Source organism: Sinohyriopsis cumingii, chromosome 18 (genome assembly GCF_028554795.1).
Source record: "Sinohyriopsis cumingii isolate HCF-2022 chromosome 18, ASM2855479v2, whole genome shotgun sequence".
Classification (NCBI taxonomy): domain Eukaryota; kingdom Metazoa; phylum Mollusca; class Bivalvia; order Unionida; family Unionidae; genus Sinohyriopsis; species Sinohyriopsis cumingii.
In genome coordinates, this window is record NC_142978.1 from 17182762 (window position 1) to 17206307 (window position 23546).

A 23546-nucleotide genomic window follows, 5' to 3' on the forward strand; every position below is an offset into this window, starting at 1 on the left:
TTAATTGGTTAGCATTAGTTCACGTGGCACTGGAATCTACCAGTCATTTGTTTAAGAGATTTATAATGAAATGCTCAGGTTTAAATAGTGTGTAGTTATTTATAGTAGTTACACAATAGGAAGACCTGGGCCAATAAATTAAAGCTATACATGTTAAACCTGTTAGCCGGTTGATATCTACCTTAAACCGGTGTTAGTTGTATTGAATTTGAATTGTTTACTGTATGGTATCAATGGGTATGGTATGTATATCTGTGATTTGTATTTGATCTTAGCCAAAAGTCAATATAGTCGTCTCCTTGACCAGTGACATTTAATTTGTAAACAAAATAATACATAGCTAATATTTCTGAACGACAATATATGAAATAATCAGATCATTATCTATGGAGGAAAACATATTTGAATGTTTTTGAGAGGATACTGGTTTTTATCCGGGCTGCATTATCGTGTTTAAACTTTTTATATCAATATTGTTTGCATGAAAATTTACTCATTCCTGCTTTACAATTAGAAGCAGAATCAGCCTTATTGTTGTGTTCAGTTAATAATTGATTTGATACTTGGTACCCGGCCAGGAACTATGTTAAGACTATGATAATGTCAAGATCAAAGATTGCATCCAGAGTGATCTTATAATCTACCTTGATGCGGAAAAGGTCAACATTTAAAAAATGCTGTTTATGCAGTTGCCGATTATTAGTTGACTGACAGTTTCTTTTGTCAAGATGTCTCCGTATAGAGCAGTTTCGAATCTCAATCCAGCACGTCATTTAGGAATCAAGTTCTGTTAAGACTGATCAGAAACCCTTATCTTTTCCCACGTGAAGCTATTGCAAGTAGAAATGGCATGTTCTTTCTATTTGGTGCAGACTGAAACGTTAGCAACATAATCATTAACGCTCTTAGTTCTTCCAGATCAAGGTCAGGGTGATGTATTGGAAGTAATATGTTTGATGAATCAAACAAGACCCAGTCTGATTGTAGTATAGAAACTTATGAACCATTTATGTGGAATGCTTCTATATCACATATTGGTGATTATAGCCAGTCAGTCACTATTAGTATTCTAAGAGATACAGTAATTTCTCAGATTCTTTTATTATCAGGTATTTTGCATTTTCTGAGAAGTCTTTTAATGAAATTGTTCTTATTCAAGAAGTAGAGTGCGGCTTTGTTAAAGTTAATCTCAATTGTGTAAATTGGTGATCAGACATAGTCTTAGACCTTGTGACGGTCGGAACTGTGACTTCTATACTCATGAAGTGCTTTCATTTATTACTGGGAAAAAACCCAGCTAGAAATAAGGTTGTAGTTAATCCATTCGTAACTAACAACATTGTTTGGATCATAAAGTCAAACTAATTGAAAATGCAAAGCCTGATTTATACCCAGCTTGTGTAGTGATTAGAGCCATGACAACGAAAGTTCTTGAGAATAATGTTGATCAGGAAATCATTCGTTTTAGCGACATATGGATTGGACAGGATTTTTGATGAGGTTATATTTGCTTCTGGTATTGTTCAATTAAAAGGGATTGATCACAATGAACTTCGTTTAACTAGTCATTCTCTTTATCCTAATCAGGAGACAAACGACAATTACTCGTCGTCGAACATGAACATGTTTCTGAGATACCGTTTGTTTCAGAAGGCTATTAGCGAAATTGAAATCACACACGGATCGTTTGTGATTTCGTTAAAATGGGGTCCTTACGAGAAAATGGAGACCACCTGAGATACTCGCTAGTGATCAGTGGTTATTGATGTATCAAATTGTTGTTTCTAGTTCGTACTGACAGCAAGTTCTTAGTCTAGCCCATGAAAAATCTTTACTTGATTATTTAGGCGCCATTATTATTTATCACATGATTTTGAATCATTTTATTGGCCAAAAAGTTAAAGTAATGCTTCTGATTTACTGTAGATTGTGTCACACTTTGTCGAATGTTTAGAAAACTAAAAAAAGATAAATAAGGCACATCTGCAACCAAAATCTGGATTTACAAACCATTTAGCAACAAAATGCTAGATTGTGTCGGTTTTTTACGCAAGACTAAATAAAAATGAAAGTAAGATATGACAGAAATACAAAGGAATGGTGTGCCAAGCCGGCTAATAAAGTTCTGGTTCTCTTGTTCATACCTGAAATTCCTCTTCGAGCTAAGTATTATGGTCCTCATGAAGTTAAAAGAATGTAAGTCACTTTATATCATTAACAATCCTGGGAGGCGAAAGCAAAAACATCTCTCGCATATACATATGTTAGAGGGGTATGTTGACAAAGCTAGCACTGTTTATCATTCAGTCAATGTAATTATACCTGTCCCAAGCTGTGAGGATTTAAAGGTTGGAACGAAATAGGACTGTTTTTTACTCTGGAGTAACTGATCTTCGGAATTCAGAAATATTGCAGGATCATGACCAGAAACAGCTACATCAGCAGCTGCAAGAAATGAATAAACTAAAACAGCTATTATTTGAACATGACGACACGTTTCCAGATGTTCTAACAGCAACAAATAAAATCTACCAGAATGCTAAAATTATAGATTGAACACCTGTGACGCAGCATCCGTTTAGGATTAATCGTCTCAAAAAGGAATGGGTGATTAAATAAATTCCGTATTTGCTGAAGAATTTATTTTAAAGAGGCTGATGTCGTTGGAAAGAGAAAGATTCCGTTCCGGGATAGAAATTATATTAAACTTTAAACTTGACTTTTAGCTCTGCCAATTGTCAGCTTGCATTTTAGAGCATTATCTGATGAACATTAATAACAATGATGCACACCCAAAATCTAAGGCTGAGTAAAAGTTAAATTAAAAATAATATAAAGTACTAAACATATTCTTTGATATCTTTAGTTTGATACATATAAAAGTGCTGGTTTTTTTCTCTGGTTGAATTATATAAACATAATGACATTGAACAGTAACTTCGAGTATTAATTGTGAGAAACAAGCATTCTCAGTGATAGCCAAATTCATTAAACATTGTATAAAACCTTCCTTTGAGTGCCATATCATTATTCCTGAGCTAGTGCGCGCTTGTTTCATAATCTCTATTTTAATTTCTCATCATATGTGTCAATGACACCCGATGTGACCATAAACTGAATCGATCATTTGCTTTCCAAACATTTTGCCCATTTGATTTTTGTGCTGGAATATTTTATACAATAACATTTATTCATGTCAATATTGATATTCTGATCAATAAAGGCGTCCTAAAGTCGAATTTGGACTCATATGACAGAATAAAAGATTAATCGCTTTAAAGAAACATAATTTTGATAGCTACGATAACTTGTAAATGACCCATTATATGATCTGATGGTTAAAACAATTTAGTCTTTGTACTCAAACCTACAAGGAGGTTAAGAAATATGTTAATCAGAAACGTGACTGAAACGAAAATTAAAAAACAAATTCCACCACGAGCATCTCCATTACAGGAAATGTGTTCTAAACAAATTGTATCTTGTAATATTCTTTTTCATGTACAGATTGACAATGAAAACATAATAATTGGCAATCAATAGCTGGGTCGCCATCCGAGAAAGTCTACTACTCTCGAACGTTTATGCATATGGCAAAGTTAACATCCTATTATTTTAGATTGTGCACTTCGTAGAGAGGGTTAGAGAATTAGTGCGTGCAGGAAACGTTTTTAGCGCAGTATCACTGATAAACCCGAGTTAGATTCCTAGTGGTGGACACTTGAAAGGTGTCTAACTTGCACAATAATAGTATATATCTGTCTGTCTGTCTATCTCTCTCTCTCTCTCTATCTATCTATCTATCTATCTTCTGAAGATAAAGCATAGCTGTAGTCCATGCTAGGTTCAGTCATCGATAAAGAAAAGGATTTCGGTACCTTCACATAGTGTCAAGATTGTGACTTATTTTTAAAAACTTAATCGCGCATTGACATATGTTCTAGTTTAAAGCGCATAATTAGCTTTTAAAACATGTTCTTACTGCAATGCTATGTTTTGAATAATAATTCCTTCATATAGCTTTGCAATGACGGATAGAAAATGTTTGGTATTGTAAAAGTCCTATGTCATTAAACGTAACAAGAGTCATGATTGTGACAACTTTTATTAAACGTACTTGTCATGGCGGCCATTAGGAGATACATCGCATCTACGTGTACAAGATAAAGATACTGGTCTAATGAACACTTTATAAAACCGAGTACAACGACGATACAACAGGTTTCATTTTGAACAAAGAACGCAGGCTATAACTCGATTTTCAACGTATGGTGGACACGGTAGAGATCCACATTTGGCCTGAACTATGTACATCAGATGCCCTTCTTTATTAACAATGCTTCCAGGTGTTGACTCTGGGTTTGCATCCACGCAAACGTAGTTTGTCGCTCCAGCGTGATTATAATACTCAGACATCAGATACCCTGTGTATTCCATGTTCCACCCTGGGTAGCAATTCGTTCTAGCACCGTAGATAAGTCCACTAAAATCGGTATTTCCAACATTCGCCCCCCATGTAGGATTCTCTGGCAAGCAAAGAAAGTCAGCAGCACTTCCAGTGTGAGTCCAGAATGAACCACCAGCAAATCCTAGGGGGTAAAGTAGTAAATTATTGGCAGTGCATATTAAATAACTCAAAACTAATAATCATTAAGGAATGTGTTTCATACTTCTTCAACCGAAGCAACTTCAATTTTTGAGCATCTGAACGGTTTTTGAAACACGAAAAGCGATACAATAAAATGGTATTTGTTGGGTGCTTGGAGTAAAAGTTCAGAAACGGTAGACAGAAATAACCGTACAATAATAAAACAACAAGGAGCATTGCAACATCCTTTCAGTTGCAGTGAGATTGTTGGAAACGGTCACAGAGGGTAAAAATACAGTATAAACAAAGTTGCGTTAGAAAATGGTAAGATATTGTACGATAACGCAACGGAGCCATTGAAAGTAAAATTTAGCAAATGATATGCAAATATTACATTACGCGAAACGATCTCTCATTGGTTGTGGTAAAAACTTTACGAGTATTGTCTCGCTAGTAACAACAACTTCTTTGACGCTTGATGCCTCAAAGTTATGTTGGGCTTATGCTGATATAATCGGTTTATATTTAGTATATTGTCACAAAGAGACAGTAATGTCGTTGATCATTATGTCCTAGAATTACAACAAAAACCTCACTTAGAGTAAAGGCAGCCGATCTTCCATCTATTTAACAGTGCATATTCTAAAGGATATCTTTTTAAACATATATAAACATGTACATGAATAATTATTTTTATATTTATGTTAGCTATGAGAATGAAAACTATGACATCCATATAAAAACCTCACATAACAGGCATTTGTCCAATTTTACTTCGTTAATAATGTTATTAAGCTCATTTGATTTATATTTTGAAGTAGAAAAATCCTCGAAATATCACATGCTAAGGCTGTGGTTTGATGAGAATGCTTTTGTAGAGTTTTGAACAAAAGCCATTATTTAATTACATGGATCTTCCTCACTTACTGAAACATTGAACAACGAATGACACCGACAATTATGCAGATTGATCAAGTTTTTTTATCGATGACTTTAACGTTTGTTGATCGATGTCTTAAAAATAGTCTTTGAAGGTATGGCTCTCTTTCTCAAAATAAACCCTAACTTGACAAAAAAACTAATTTCATTGCTTGTTAATTTAAATATGTTTGTTGATCATCACTAAAATAATGCGATTAATTTGCATACATATGCGAAGCAGGTTATCCAGTCCGTATACTATCCAGCATAGCTATGTGTAGCACCTATTTACATCGTTCCATCCCTCAAACAAAAATATTTGTTACATCTACATTTACCACCTGATTAGTCAGATCTTCTGTTGGTAAATATAGATTTGATACAAAATAGGGTTCTTCTCAGATGTAAATATTTATGTAAGCAAATTCAGACTGTTCTATAAATAGGATGGTTCGCTGGAGATTTATTATAACCCTTCGCTATGAATCAATTAGAAGTGGCACGTACAGCCGCGGTGGCTCAGTGGTTAACGTGTTCGAATTCTACCGTCGGACCTGCCAGGGTCAACTATTGTGCTGTGTAGATGTGAAAGACATTTTACTGACACGAAATGGACTAAATAACTTATTTATCTTGCGAAGCCTTGACGCGAAAAATGACACTAATCTGCACTTGTTCATACAGCCTGGGACGATTAAAATTTCAACGGTGTTCACGAATTCATGCAAATGTCAATGATTGGAGCAAAGTAAAACTAGTCATGGAACAACACACCGTGTGTCTTACATGATCGTGCCTCAGACGATCTTATCTACCTCACGTGACTGTGTTTCCCTACTCATATTCGGTATAAAACAGCGCCTTGTTATGTTGCGATAAGGCAAATCATGTTCCACTCTAACTTCACCCACGCACATATTACCCTAATAAAAGCAAAATATTTTCATAGCGATATACAACCTGAGCATGTGAAAGTTTCGATTTACATTTTGTTTGCAACATTTGTTTTCTTTACGATAAACAGAACAGTCATAACCATGCTATTTTTATGTGCCATCTTATCTGTTAGGAATCTGAGAGAGAGAGAGAGAGAGAGAGTTTGTTAGACAATTGTTTAACAGTTATCGACATAATAAGATACAGTTTGTCGTACCTTTGTATACTAGGTCTGTTCCGTTTTCTGGACATGTGTTCCTTCCCCATCTCACGTATGTCGACCCAAGCCCTTGAGATAAGAGTAGTAACAAATATCCTTTAAAGAAGTAAATCTAGTCGCCTATAAGCACAATTATCACTGCAAAACAAATGAGTTCACCTGCTGCAATTTATTGGCCTTTGCTGAGAGGATACGTTGATGTACCGCAAAAGACCATTTCCCAGAAATTTTCAATGTAATACGCTAAATTATTCATTTCATAAAATGAATTACAGAACGGAAGGAAATATGGTTATTTAATAAAAAATCCAGTTAACATCTTAGTTACAGATGTCGAAAGTAACAGTCGGTTAGCTTGATTGAATATTGCAATCACTTACAGCAAAGTAATAAAGAACACATTATTAAGCAATTTAAATTTGTACAGGGATCAGCACAAAGAAGAATAATAAAAGACACTTACCATTTGATTTATTTTCTGTAAGTCGCTGAATTTCGAAATGTTTCTCCTTTACATCTGTTTCAAGAGCTTTTACCTTTTCTTGAAGTTGTATGAGGATAGAATCCGTTTCTCTCTGAGAAAATTCAGCTCTTAGAAGTCTCTCTAACAATTTGTACTCGTAATCGAATCTTGGACAGTCACTTGTACCAGATGCTTGGGTCATTTGTGACTGGCTGCCAACAACAAGGAGTGTGAACAATAAACATTGAATGAAACACATCATCTAAGTTGTAGCATTAAAGCATACAAAACTATATTGCTATTAATGCAACAGATCTTCTAAAATATATGTAAAGACGATGGCCAATACAGTAGCTGAATGTCTTGAGGTACTGAGTAATGTAATGAGAGTCGACCTGAAAATCAGCCTCTACGATTTTATCAAGCTTTGGAACTAGCCTTTAATTGGTTAGCATTAGTTCACGTGGCACTGGAATCTACCAGTCATTTGTTTAAGAGATTTATAATGAAATGCTCAGGTTTAAATAGTGTGTAGTTATTTATAGTAGTTACACAATAGGAAGACCTGGGCCAATAAATTAAAGCTATACATGTTAAACCTGTTAGCCGGTTGATATCTACCTTAAACCGGTGTTAGTTGTATTGAATTTGAATTGTTTACTGTATGGTATCAATGGGTATGGTATGTATATCTGTGATTTGTATTTGATCTTAGCCAAAAGTCAATATAGTCGTCTCCTTGACCAGTGACATTTAATTTGTAAACAAAATAATACATAGCTAATATTTCTGAACGACAATATATGAAATAATCAGATCATTATCTATGGAGGAAAACATATTTGAATGTTTTTGAGAGGATACTGGTTTTTATCCGGGCTGCATTATCGTGTTTAAACTTTTTATATCAATATTGTTTGCATGAAAATTTACTCATTCCTGCTTTACAATTAGAAGCAGAATCAGCCTTATTGTTGTGTTCAGTTAATAATTGATTTGATACTTGGTACCCGGCCAGGAACTATGTTAAGACTATGATAATGTCAAGATCAAAGATTGCATCCAGAGTGATCTTATAATCTACCTTGATGCGGAAAAGGTCAACATTTAAAAAATGCTGTTTATGCAGTTGCCGATTATTAGTTGACTTACAGTTTCTTTTGTCAAGATGTCTCCGTATAGAGCAGTTTCGAATCTCAATCCAGCACGTCATTTAGGAATCAAGTTCTGTTAAAACTGATCAGAAACCCTTATCTTTTCCCACGTGAGGCTATTGCAAGTAGAAATGGCATGTTCTTTCTATTTGGTGCAGACTGAAACGTTAGCAACATAATCATTAACGCTCTTAGTTCTTCCAGATGAAGGTCAGGGTGATGTATTGGAAGCAATATGTTTGATGAATCAAACAAAACCCAGTCTGATTGTAGTATGGAAACTTATGAACCATTTATGTGGAATGCTTATATATCACATATTGGTGATTATAGCCAGTCAGTCACTATTAGTATTCTAAGAGATACAGTAATTTCTCAGATTCTTTTATTATCAGGTATTTTGCATTTTCTGAGAAGTCTTTTAATGAAATTGTCCTTATTCAAGAAGTAGAGTGCGGCTTTGTAAAAGTTAATCTCAGTTGTGTAAATTGGTGATCAGACATAGTCTTAGAACTTGTGACGGTCGGAACTGTGACTTCTATACTCATCAAGTGCTTTCATTTATTACTAGGAAAAAACCCAGCTAGAAATAAGGTTGTAGTTAATCCATTCGTAACTAACAACATTGTTTGGATCATAAAGTCAAACTAATTGAAAATGCAAAGCCTGATTTATACCCAGCTTGTGTAGTGATTAGAGCCATGGCAACGAAAGTTCTTGAGAATAATGTTGATCAGGAAATCATTCGTTTTAGCGACATATGGATTGGACAGGATTTTTGATGAGGTTATATTTGCTTCTGGTATTGTTCAATTAAAAGGGATTGATCACAATGAACTTCGTTTAACTAGTCATTCTCTTTATCCTAATCAGGAGACAAACGACAATTACTCGTCGTCGAACATGAACATGTTTCTGAGATACCGTTTGTTTCAGAAGGCTATTAGCGAAACTGAAATCACACACGGATCGTTTGTGATTTCGTTAAAATGGGGTCCTTACGAGAAAATGTAGACCACCTGAGATACTCGCTAGTGATCAGTGATTATTGATGTATCAAATTGTTGTTTCTAGTTCGCACTGACAGCAAGTTCTTAGTCTAGCCCATGAAAAATCTTTACTTGATTATTTAGGCGCCATTATTATTTATCACATGATTTTGAATCATTTTATTGGCCAAAAAGTTAAAGTAATGCTTCTGATTTACTGTAGATTGTGTCACACTTTGTCGAATGTTTAGAAAACTAAAAAAAGATAAATAAGGCACATCTGCAACCAAAATCTGGATTTACAAACCATTTAGCAACAAAATGCTAGATTGTGTCGGTTTTTTACGCAAGACTAAATAAAAATGAAAGTAAGATATGACAGAAATACAAAGGAATGGTGTGCCAAGCCTGCTAATAAAGTTCTGGTTCTCTTGTTCATACCTCAAAGTCCTCTTCGAGCTAAGTATTATGGTCCTCATGAAGTTAAAAAGAATGTAAGTTACTTTATATCATTAACAAGCCTGGGAGGCGAAAGCAAGAACATCTCTCGCATATACATTTGTTAGAGGGGTATGTTGACAAAGCTAGCACTGTTTATCATTCAGTCAATTTAATTGTACGTGTCCCAAGCTGTGAGGATTTAAAGGTTGGAACGAAATAGGACTGTTTTTTACTCTGGAGTAACTGATCTTCGGAATTCAGAAATATTGCAGGATCATGACCAGAAACAGCTACATCAGCAGCTGCAAGAAATGAATGAATTAAAACAGCTATTATTTGAACATGACGACACGTTTCCAGATGTTCTAACAGCAACAAATAAAATCTACCATAATGTTAACATTATAGATTCAACACCTGTGACGCAGCATCCGTTTAGGATTAATCGTCTCAAAAAGGAATGGGTGATTAAATAAATTCCGTATTTGCTGAAGAATTTATTTTAAAGAGGCTGATGTCGTTGGAAAGAGAAAGATTCCGTTCCGGGATAGAAATTATATTAAACTTTAAACTTGACTTTTAGCTCTGCCAATTGTCAGCTTGCATTTTATAGCATTATCTGATGAACATTAATAACAATGATGCACACCCAAAATCTAAGGCTGAGTAAAAGTTAAATTAAAAATAATATAAAGTACTAAACATATTCTTTGATATCTTTAGTTTGATACATATAAAAGTGCTGGTTTTTTTCTCTGGTTGAATTATATAAACATAATGACATTGAACAGTAACTTCGAGTATTAATTGTGAGAAACAAGCATGCTCAGTGATAGCCAAACTCATTAAACATTGTATAAAACCTTCCTTTGAGTGCCATATCATTATTCCTGAGCTAGTGCGCGCTTGTTTCATAATCTCTATTTTAATTTCTCATCATATGTGTCAATGACACCCGATGTGATCATAAACTGAATCGATCATTTGCTTTCCAAACATTTTGCCCATTTGATTTTTATGCTGGAATATTTTATACAATAACATTTATTCATGTCAATATTGATATTCTGATCAATAAAGGCGTCCTAAAGTCGAATTTGTACTCATATGACAGAATAAAAGATTAATCGCTTTAAAGAAACATAATTTTGATAGCTACGATAACTTGTAAATGACCCATTATATGATCTGATGGTTAAAACAATTTAGTCTTTGTACTCAAACCTACAAGGAGGTTAAGAAATATGTTAATCAGAAACGTGACTGAAACGAAAATTAAAAAACAAATTCCACCACGAGCATCTCCATTACAGGAAATGTGTTCTAAACAAATTGTATCTTGTAATATTCTTTTTCATGTACAGATTGACAATGAAAACATAATAATTGGCAATCAATAGCTGGGTCGCCATCCGAGAAAGTCTACTACTCTCGAACGTTTATGCATATGGCAAAGTTAACATCCTATTATTTTAGATTGTGCACTTCGTAGAGAGGGTTAGAGAATTAGTGCGTGCAGGAAACGTTTTTAGCGCAGTATCACTGATAAACCCGAGTTAGATTCCTAGTGGTGGACACTTGAAAGGTGTCTAACTTGCACAATAATAGTATATATCTGTCTGTCTGTCTATCTCTCTCTCTCTCTCTATCTATCTATCTATCTATCTTCTGAAGATAAAGCATAGCTGTAGTCCATGCTAGGTTCAGTCATCGATAAAGAAAAGGATTTCGGTACCTTCACATAGTGTCAAGATTGTGACTTATTTTTAAAAACTTAATCGCGCATTGACATATGTTCTAGTTTAAAGCGCATAATTAGCTTTTAAAACATGTTCTTACTGCAATGCTATGTTTTGAATAATAATTCCTTCATATAGCTTTGCAATGACGGATAGAAAATGTTTGGTATTGTAAAAGTCCTATGTCATTAAACGTAACAAGAGTCATGATTGTGACAACTTTTATTAAACGTACTTGTCATGGCGGCCATTAGGAGATACATCGCATCTACGTGTACAAGATAAAGATACTGGTCTAATGAACACTTTATAAAACCGAGTACAACGACGATACAACAGGTTTCATTTTGAACAAAGAACGCAGGCTATAACTCGATTTTCAACGTATGGTGGACACGGTAGAGATCCACATTTGGCCTGAACTATGTACATCAGATGCCCTTCTTTATTAACAATGCTTCCAGGTGTTGACTCTGGGTTTGCATCCACGCAAACGTAGTTTGTCGCTCCAGCGTGATTATAATACTCAGACATCAGATACCCTGTGTATTCCATGTTCCACCCTGGGTAGCAATTCGTTCTAGCACCGTAGATAAGTCCACTAAAATCGGTATTTCCAACATTCGCCCCCCATGTAGGATTCTCTGGCAAGCAAAGAAAGTCAGCAGCACTTCCAGTGTGAGTCCAGAATGAACCACCAGCAAATCCTAGGGGGTAAAGTAGTAAATTATTGGCAGTGCATATTAAATAACTCAAAACTAATAATCATTAAGGAATGTGTTTCATACTTCTTCAACCGAAGCAACTTCAATTTTTGAGCATCTGAACGGTTTTTGAAACACGAAAAGCGATACAATAAAATGGTATTTGTTGGGTGCTTGGAGTAAAAGTTCAGAAACGGTAGACAGAAATAACCGTACAATAATAAAACAACAAGGAGCATTGCAACATCCTTTCAGTTGCAGTGAGATTGTTGGAAACGGTCACAGAGGGTAAAAATACAGTATAAACAAAGTTGCGTTGGAAAATGGTAAGATATTGTACGATAACGCAACGGAGCCATTGAAAGTAAAATTTAGCAAATGATATGCAAATATTACATTACGCGAAACGATCTCTCATTGGTTGTGGTAAAAACTTTACGAGTATTGTCTCGCTAGTAACAACAACTTCTTTGACGCTTGATGCCTCAAAGTTATGTTGGGCTTATGCTGATATAATCGGTTTATATTTAGTATATTGTCACAAAGAGACAGTAATGTCGTTGATCATTATGTCCTAGAATTACAACAAAAACCTCACTTAGAGTAAAGGCAGCCGATCTTCCATCTATTTAACAGTGCATATTCTAAAGGATATCTTTTTAAACATATATAAACATGTACATGAATAATTATTTTTATATTTATGTTAGCTATGAGAATGAAAACTATGACATCCATATAAAAACCTCACATAACAGGCATTTGTCCAATTTTACTTCGTTAATAATGTTATTAAGCTCATTTGATTTATATTTTGAAGTAGAAAAATCCTCGAAATATCACATGCTAAGGCTGTGGTTTGATGAGAATGCTTTTGTAGAGTTTTGAACAAAAGCCATTATTTAATTACATGGATCTTCCTCACTTACTGAAACATTGAACAACGAATGACACCGACAATTATGCAGATTGATCAAGTTTTTTTATCGATGACTTTAACGTTTGTTGATCGATGTCTTAAAAATAGTCTTTGAAGGTATGGCTCTCTTTCTCAAAATAAACCCTAACTTGACAAAAAAACTAATTTCATTGCTTGTTAATTTAAATATGTTTGTTGATCATCACTAAAATAATGCGATTAATTTGCATACATATGCGAAGCAGGTTATCCAGTCCGTATACTATCCAGCATAGCTATGTGTAGCACCTATTTACATCGTTCCATCCCTCAAACAAAAATATTTGTTACATCTACATTTACCACCTGATCAGTCAGATCTTCTGTTGGTAAATATAGATTTGATACAAAATAGGGTTCTTCTCAGATGTAAATATTTATGTAAGCAAATTCAGACTGTTCTATAAATAGGATGGTTCGCTGGAGATTTATTATAACCCTTCGCTATGAATCAATTAGAAGTGGCACGTACAGCCGCGGTGGCTCAGTGGTTAACGTGTTCGAATTCTACCGTCGGACCTGCCAGGGTCAACTATTGTGCTGTGTAGATGTGAAAGACATTTTACTGACATGAAATGGACTAAATAACTTATTTATCTTGCGAAGCCTTGACGCGAAAAATGACACTAATCTGCACTTGTTCATACAGCCTGGGACGATTAAAATTTCAACGGTGTTCACGAATTCATGCAAATGTCAATGATTGGAGCAAAGTAAAACTAGTCATGGAACAACACACCGTGTGTCTTACATGATCGTGCCTCAGACGATCTTATCTACCTCACGTGACTGTGTTTCCCTACTCATATTCGGTATAAAACAGCGCCTTGTTATGTTGCGATAAGGCAAATCATGTTCCACTCTAACTTCACCCACGCACATATTACCCTAGTAAAAGCAAAATATTTTCATAGCGATATACAACCTGAGCATGTGAAAGTTTCGATTTACATTTTGTTTGCAACATTTGTTTTCTTTACGATAAACAGAACAGTCATAACCATGCTATTTTTATGTGCCATCTTATCTGTTAGGAATCTGAGAGAGAGAGAGAGAGAGAGAGAGAGAGAGAGAGAGAGTTTGTTAGACAATTGTTTAACAGTTATCGACATAATAAGATACAGTTTGTCGTACCTTTGTATACTAGGTCTGTTCCGTTTTCTGGACATGTGTTCCTTCCCCATCTCACGTATGTCGACCCAAGCCCTTGAGATAAGAGTAGTAACAAATATCCTTTAAAGAAGTAAATCTAGTCGCCTATAAGCACAATTATCACTGCAAAACAAATGAGTTCACCTGCTGCAATTTATTGGCCTTTGCTGAGAGGATACGTTGATGTACCGCAAAAGACCATTTCCCAGAAATTTTCAATGTAATACGCTAAATTATTCATTTCATAAAATGAATTACAGAACGGAAGGAAATATGGTTATTTAATAAAAAATCCAGTTAACATCTTAGTTACAGATGTCGAAAGTAACAGTCGGTTAGCTTGATTGAATATTGCAATCACTTACAGCAAAGTAATAAAGAACACATTATTAAGCAATTTAAATTTGTACAGGGATCAGCACAAAGAAGAATAATAAAAGACACTTACCATTTGATTTATTTTCTGTAAGTCGCTGAATTTCGAAATGTTTCTCCTTTACATCTGTTTCAAGAGCTTTTACCTTTTCTTGAAGTTGTATGAGGATAGAATCCGTTTCTCTCTGAGAAAATTCAGCTCTTAGAAGTCTCTCTAACAATTTGTACTCGTAATCGAATCTTGGACAGTCACTTGTACCAGATGCTTGGGTCATTTGTGACTGGCTGCCAACAACAAGGAGTGTGAACAATAAACATTGAATGAAACACATCATCTAAGTTGTAGCATTAAAGCATACAAAACTATATTGCTATTAATGCAACAGATCTTCTAAAATATATGTAAAGACGATGGCCAATACAGTAGCTGAATGTCTTGAGGTACTGAGTAATGTAATGAGAGTCGACCTGAAAATCAGCCTCTACGATTTTATCAAGCTTTGGAACTAGCCTTTAATTGGTTAGCATTAGTTCACGTGGCACTGGAATCTACCAGTCATTTGTTTAAGAGATTTATAATGAAATGCTCAGGTTTAAATAGTGTGTAGTTATTTATAGTAGTTACACAATAGGAAGACCTGGGCCAATAAATTAAAGCTATACATGTTAAACCTGTTAGCCGGTTGATATCTACCTTAAACCGGTGTTAGTTGTATTGAATTTGAATTGTTTACTGTATGGTATCAATGGGTATGGTATGTATATCTGTGATTTGTATTTGATCTTAGCCAAAAGTCAATATAGTCGTCTCCTTGACCAGTGACATTTAATTTGTAAACAAAATAATACATAGCTAATATTTCTGAACGACAATATATGAAATAATCAGATCATTATCTATGGAGGAAAACATATTTGAATGTTTTTGAGAGGATACTGGTTTTTATCCGGGCTGCATTATCGTGTTTAAACTTTTTATATCAATATTGTTTGCATGAAAATTTACTCATTCCTGCTTTACAATTAGAAGCAGAATCAGCCTTATTGTTGTGTTCAGTTAATAATTGATTTGATACTTGGTACCCGGCCAGGAACTATGTTAAGACTATGATAATGTCAAGATCAAAGATTGCATCCAGAGTGATCTTATAATCTACCTTGATGCGGAAAAGGTCAACATTTAAAAAATGCTGTTTATGCAGTTGCCGATTATTAGTTGACTTACAGTTTCTTTTGTCAAGATGTCTCCGTATAGAGCAGTTTCGAATCTCAATCCAGCACGTCATTTAGGAATCAAGTTCTGTTAAAACTGATCAGAAACCCTTATCTTTTCCCACGTGAGGCTATTGCAAGTAGAAATGGCATGTTCTTTCTATTTGGTGCAGACTGAAACGTTAGCAACATAATCATTAACGCTCTTAGTTCTTCCAGATGAAGGTCAGGGTGATGTATTGGAAGCAATATGTTTGATGAATCAAACAAAACCCAGTCTGATTGTAGTATGGAAACTTATGAACCATTTATGTGGAATGCTTATATATCACATATTGGTGATTATAGCCAGTCAGTCACTATTAGTATTCTAAGAGATACAGTAATTTCTCAGATTCTTTTATTATCAGGTATTTTGCATTTTCTGAGAAGTCTTTTAATGAAATTGTCCTTATTCAAGAAGTAGAGTGCGGCTTTGTAAAAGTTAATCTCAGTTGTGTAAATTGGTGATCAGACATAGTCTTAGAACTTGTGACGGTCGGAACTGTGACTTCTATACTCATCAAGTGCTTTCATTTATTACTAGGAAAAAACCCAGCTAGAAATAAGGTTGTAGTTAATCCATTCGTAACTAACAACATTGTTTGGATCATAAAGTCAAACTAATTGAAAATGCAAAGCCTGATTTATACCCAGCTTGTGTAGTGATTAGAGCCATGGCAACGAAAGTTCTTGAGAATAATGTTGATCAGGAAATCATTCGTTTTAGCGACATATGGATTGGACAGGATTTTTGATGAGGTTATATTTGCTTCTGGTATTGTTCAATTAAAAGGGATTGATCACAATGAACTTCGTTTAACTAGTCATTCTCTTTATCCTAATCAGGAGACAAACGACAATTACTCGTCGTCGAACATGAACATGTTTCTGAGATACCGTTTGTTTCAGAAGGCTATTAGCGAAACTGAAATCACACACGGATCGTTTGTGATTTCGTTAAAATGGGGTCCTTACGAGAAAATGTAGACCACCTGAGATACTCGCTAGTGATCAGTGATTATTGATGTATCAAATTGTTGTTTCTAGTTCGCACTGACAGCAAGTTCTTAGTCTAGCCCATGAAAAATCTTTACTTGATTATTTAGGCGCCATTATTATTTATCACATGATTTTGAATCATTTTATTGGCCAAAAAGTTAAAGTAATGCTTCTGATTTACTGTAGATTGTGTCACACTTTGTCGAATGTTTAGAAAACTAAAAAAAGATAAATAAGGCACATCTGCAACCAAAATCTGGATTTACAAACCATTTAGCAACAAAATGCTAGATTGTGTCGGTTTTTTACGCAAGACTAAATAAAAATGAAAGTAAGATATGACAGAAATACAAAGGAATGGTGTGCCAAGCCTGCTAATAAAGTTCTGGTTCTCTTGTTCATACCTCAAAGTCCTCTTCGAGCTAAGTATTATGGTCCTCATGAAGTTAAAAAGAATGTAAGTTACTTTATATCATTAACAAGCCTGGGAGGCGAAAGCAAGAACATCTCTCGCATATACATTTGTTAGAGGGGTATGTTGACAAAGCTAGCACTGTTTATCATTCAGTCAATTTAATTGTACGTGTCCCAAGCTGTGAGGATTTAAAGGTTGGAACGAAATAGGACTGTTTTTTACTCTGGAGTAACTGATCTTCGGAATTCAGAAATATTGCAGGATCATGACCAGAAACAGCTACATCAGCAGCTGCAAGAAATGAATGAATTAAAACAGCTATTATTTGAACATGACGACACGTTTCCAGATGTTCTAACAGCAACAAATAAAATCTACCATAATGTTAACATTATAGATTCAACACCTGTGACGCAGCATCCGTTTAGGATTAATCGTCTCAAAAAGGAATGGGTGATTAAATAAATTCCGTATTTGCTGAAGAATTTATTTTAAAGAGGCTGATGTCGTTGGAAAGAGAAAGATTCCGTTCCGGGATAGAAATTATATTAAACTTTAAACTTGACTTTTAGCTCTGCCAATTGTCAGCTTGCATTTTATAGCATTATCTGATGAACATTAATAACAATGATGCACACCCAAAATCTAAGGCTGAGTAAAAGTTAAATTAAAAATAATATAAAGTACTAAACATATTCTTTGATATCTTTAGTTTGATACATATAAAAGTGCTGGTTTTTTTCTCTGGTTGAATTATATAAACATAATGACATTGAACAGTAACTTCGAGTATTAATTGTGAGAAACAAGCATGCTCAGTGATAGCCAAACTCATTAAACATTGTATAAAACCTTCCTTTGAGTGCCATATCATTATTCCTGAGCTAGTGCGCGCTTGTTTCATAATCTCTATTTTAATTTCTCATCATATGTGTCAATGACACCCGATGTGATCATAAACTGAATCGATCATTTGCTTTCCAAACATTTTGCCCATTTGATTTTTATGCTGGAATATTTTATACAATAACATTTATTCATGTCAATATTGATATTCTGATCAATAAAGGCGTCCTAAAGTCGAATTTGTACTCATATGACAGAATAAAAGATTAATCGCTTTAAAGAAACATAATTTTGATAGCTACGATAACTTGTAAATGACCCATTATATGATCTGATGGTTAAAACAATTTAGTCTTTGTACTCAAACCTACAAGGAGGTTAAGAAATATGTTAATCAGAAACGTGACTGAAACGAAAATTAAAAAACAAATTCCACCACGAGCATCTCCATTACAGGAAATGTGTTCTAAACAAATTGTATCTTGTAATATTCTTTTTCATGTACAGATTGACAATGAAAACATAATAATTGGCAATCAATAGCTGGGTCGCCATCCGAGAAAGTCTACTACTCTCGAACGTTTATGCATATGGCAAAGTTAACATCCTATTATTTTAGATTGTGCACTTCGTAGAGAGGGTTAGAGAATTAGTGCGTGCAGGAAACGTTTTTAGCGCAGTATCACTGATAAACCCGAGTTAGATTCCTAGTGGTGGACACTTGAAAGGTGTCTAACTTGCACAATAATAGTATATATCTGTCTGTCTGTCTATCTCTCTCTCTCTCTCTATCTATCTATCTATCTATCTTCTGAAGATAAAGCATAGCTGTAGTCCATGCTAGGTTCAGTCATCGATAAAGAAAAGGATTTCGGTACCTTCACATAGTGTCAAGATTGTGACTTATTTTTAAAAACTTAATCGCGCATTGACATATGTTCTAGTTTAAAGCGCATAATTAGCTTTTAAAACATGTTCTTACTGCAATGCTATGTTTTGAATAATAATTCCTTCATATAGCTTTGCAATGACGGATAGAAAATGTTTGGTATTGTAAAAGTCCTATGTCATTAAACGTAACAAGAGTCATGATTGTGACAACTTTTATTAAACGTACTTGTCATGGCGGCCATTAGGAGATACATCGCATCTACGTGTACAAGATAAAGATACTGGTCTAATGAACACTTTATAAAACCGAGTACAACGACGATACAACAGGTTTCATTTTGAACAAAGAACGCAGGCTATAACTCGATTTTCAACGTATGGTGGACACGGTAGAGATCCACATTTGGCCTGAACTATGTACATCAGATGCCCTTCTTTATTAACAATGCTTCCAGGTGTTGACTCTGGGTTTGCATCCACGCAAACGTAGTTTGTCGCTCCAGCGTGATTATAATACTCAGACATCAGATACCCTGTGTATTCCATGTTCCACCCTGGGTAGCAATTCGTTCTAGCACCGTAGATAAGTCCACTAAAATCGGTATTTCCAACATTCGCCCCCCATGTAGGATTCTCTGGCAAGCAAAGAAAGTCAGCAGCACTTCCAGTGTGAGTCCAGAATGAACCACCAGCAAATCCTAGGGGGTAAAGTAGTAAATTATTGGCAGTGCATATTAAATAACTCAAAACTAATAATCATTAAGGAATGTGTTTCATACTTCTTCAACCGAAGCAACTTCAATTTTTGAGCATCTGAACGGTTTTTGAAACACGAAAAGCGATACAATAAAATGGTATTTGTTGGGTGCTTGGAGTAAAAGTTCAGAAACGGTAGACAGAAATAACCGTACAATAATAAAACAACAAGGAGCATTGCAACATCCTTTCAGTTGCAGTGAGATTGTTGGAAACGGTCACAGAGGGTAAAAATACAGTATAAACAAAGTTGCGTTGGAAAATGGTAAGATATTGTACGATAACGCAACGGAGCCATTGAAAGTAAAATTTAGCAAATGATATGCAAATATTACATTACGCGAAACGATCTCTCATTGGTTGTGGTAAAAACTTTACGAGTATTGTCTCGCTAGTAACAACAACTTCTTTGACGCTTGATGCCTCAAAGTTATGTTGGGCTTATGCTGATATAATCGGTTTATATTTAGTATATTGTCACAAAGAGACAGTAATGTCGTTGATCATTATGTCCTAGAATTACAACAAAAACCTCACTTAGAGTAAAGGCAGCCGATCTTCCATCTATTTAACAGTGCATATTCTAAAGGATATCTTTTTAAACATATATAAACATGTACATGAATAATTATTTTTATATTTATGTTAGCTATGAGAATGAAAACTATGACATCCATATAAAAACCTCACATAACAGGCATTTGTCCAATTTTACTTCGTTAATAATGTTATTAAGCTCATTTGATTTATATTTTGAAGTAGAAAAATCCTCGAAATATCACATGCTAAGGCTGTGGTTTGATGAGAATGCTTTTGTAGAGTTTTGAACAAAAGCCATTATTTAATTACATGGATCTTCCTCACTTACTGAAACATTGAACAACGAATGACACCGACAATTATGCAGATTGATCAAGTTTTTTTATCGATGACTTTAACGTTTGTTGATCGATGTCTTAAAAATAGTCTTTGAAGGTATGGCTCTCTTTCTCAAAATAAACCCTAACTTGACAAAAAAACTAATTTCATTGCTTGTTAATTTAAATATGTTTGTTGATCATCACTAAAATAATGCGATTAATTTGCATACATATGCGAAGCAGGTTATCCAGTCCGTATACTATCCAGCATAGCTATGTGTAGCACCTATTTACATCGTTCCATCCCTCAAACAAAAATATTTGTTACATCTACATTTACCACCTGATCAGTCAGATCTTCTGTTGGTAAATATAGATTTGATACAAAATAGGGTTCTTCTCAGATGTAAATATTTATGTAAGCAAATTCAGACTGTTCTATAAATAGGATGGTTCGCTGGAGATTTATTATAACCCTTCGCTATGAATCAATTAGAAGTGGCACGTACAGCCGCGGTGGCTCAGTGGTTAACGTGTTCGAATTCTACCGTCGGACCTGCCAGGGTCAACTATTGTGCTGTGTAGATGTGAAAGACATTTTACTGACATGAAATGGACTAAATAACTTATTTATCTTGCGAAGCCTTGACGCGAAAAATGACACTAATCTGCACTTGTTCATACAGCCTGGGACGATTAAAATTTCAACGGTGTTCACGAATTCATGCAAATGTCAATGATTGGAGCAAAGTAAAACTAGTCATGGAACAACACACCGTGTGTCTTACATGATCGTGCCTCAGACGATCTTATCTACCTCACGTGACTGTGTTTCCCTACTCATATTCGGTATAAAACAGCGCCTTGTTATGTTGCGATAAGGCAAATCATGTTCCACTCTAACTTCACCCACGCACATATTACCCTAATAAAAGCAAAATATTTTCATAGCGATATACAACCTGAGCATGTGAAAGTTTCGATTTACATTTTGTTTGCAACATTTGTTTTCTTTACGATAAACAGAACAGTCATAACCATGCTATTTTTATGTGCCATCTTATCTGTTAGGAATCTGAGAGAGAGAGAGAGAGAGAGAGAGAGAGAGAGAGAGAGTTTGTTAGACAATTGTTTAACAGTTATCGACATAATAAGATACAGTTTGTCGTACCTTTGTATACTAGGTCTGTTCCGTTTTCTGGACATGTGTTCCTTCCCCATCTCACGTATGTCGACCCAAGCCCTTGAGATAAGAGTAGTAACAAATATCCTTTAAAGAAGTAAATCTAGTCGCCTATAAGCACAATTATCACTGCAAAACAAATGAGTTCACCTGCTGCAATTTATTGGCCTTTGCTGAGAGGATACGTTGATGTACCGCAAAAGACCATTTCCCAGAAATTTTCAATGTAATACGCTAAATTATTCATTTCATAAAATGAATTACAGAACGGAAGGAAATATGGTTATTTAATAAAAAATCCAGTTAACATCTTAGTTACAGATGTCGAAAGTAACAGTCGGTTAGCTTGATTGAATATTGCAATCACTTACAGCAAAGTAATAAAGAACACATTATTAAGCAATTTAAATTTGTACAGGGATCAGCACAAAGAAGAATAATAAAAGACACTTACCATTTGATTTATTTTCTGTAAGTCGCTGAATTTCGAAATGTTTCTCCTTTACATCTGTTTCAAGAGCTTTTACCTTTTCTTGAAGTTGTATGAGGATAGAATCCGTTTCTCTCTGAGAAAATTCAGCTCTTAGAAGTCTCTCTAACAATTTGTACTCGTAATCGAATCTTGGACAGTCACTTGTACCAGATGCTTGGGTCATTTGTGACTGGCTGCCAACAACAAGGAGTGTGAACAATAAACATTGAATGAAACACATCATCTAAGTTGTAGCATTAAAGCATACAAAACTATATTGCTATTAATGCAACAGATCTTCTAAAATATATAATAAGACGATGGCCAATACAGTAGCTGAATGTCTTGAGGTACTGATTAATGTAATAAGAGTCGACCTGAAAATCAGCCTCTACGATTTTATCAAGCTTTGGAACTAGCCTTTAATTGGTTAGCATTAGTTCACGTGGCACTGGAATCTACCAGTCATTTGTTTAAGAGATTTATAATGAAATGCTCAGGTTTAAATAGTGTGTAGTTATTTATAGTAGTTACACAATAGGAAGACCTGGGCCAATAAATTAAAGCTATACATGTTAAACCTGTTAGCCGGTTGATATCTACCTTAAACCGGTGTTAGTTGTATTGAATTTGAATTGTTTACTGTATGGTATCAATGGGTATGGTATGTATATCTGTGATTTGTATTTGATCTTAGCCAAAAGTCAATATAGTCGTCTCCTTGACCAGTGACATTTAATTTGTAAACAAAATAATACATAGCTAATATTTCTGAACGACAATATATGAAATAATCAGATCATTATCTATGGAGGAAAACATATTTGAATGTTTTTGAGAGGATACTGGTTTTTATCCGGGCTGCATTATCGTGTTTAAACTTTTTATATAAATATTGTTTGCATGAAAATTTACTCATTCCTGCTTTACAATTAGAAGCAGAATCAGCCTTATTGTTGTGTTCAGTTAATAATTGATTTGATACTTGGTACCCGGCCAGGAACTATGTTAAGACTATGATAATGTCAAGATCAAAGATTGCATCCAGAGTGATCTTATAATCTACCTTGATGCGGAAAAGGTCAACATTTAAAAAATGCTGTTTATGCAGTTGCCGATTATTAGTTGACTTACAGTTTCTTTTGTCAAGATGTCTCCGTATAGAGCAGTTTCGAATCTCAATCCAGCACGTCATTTAGGAATCAAGTTCTGTTAAAACTGATCAGAAAC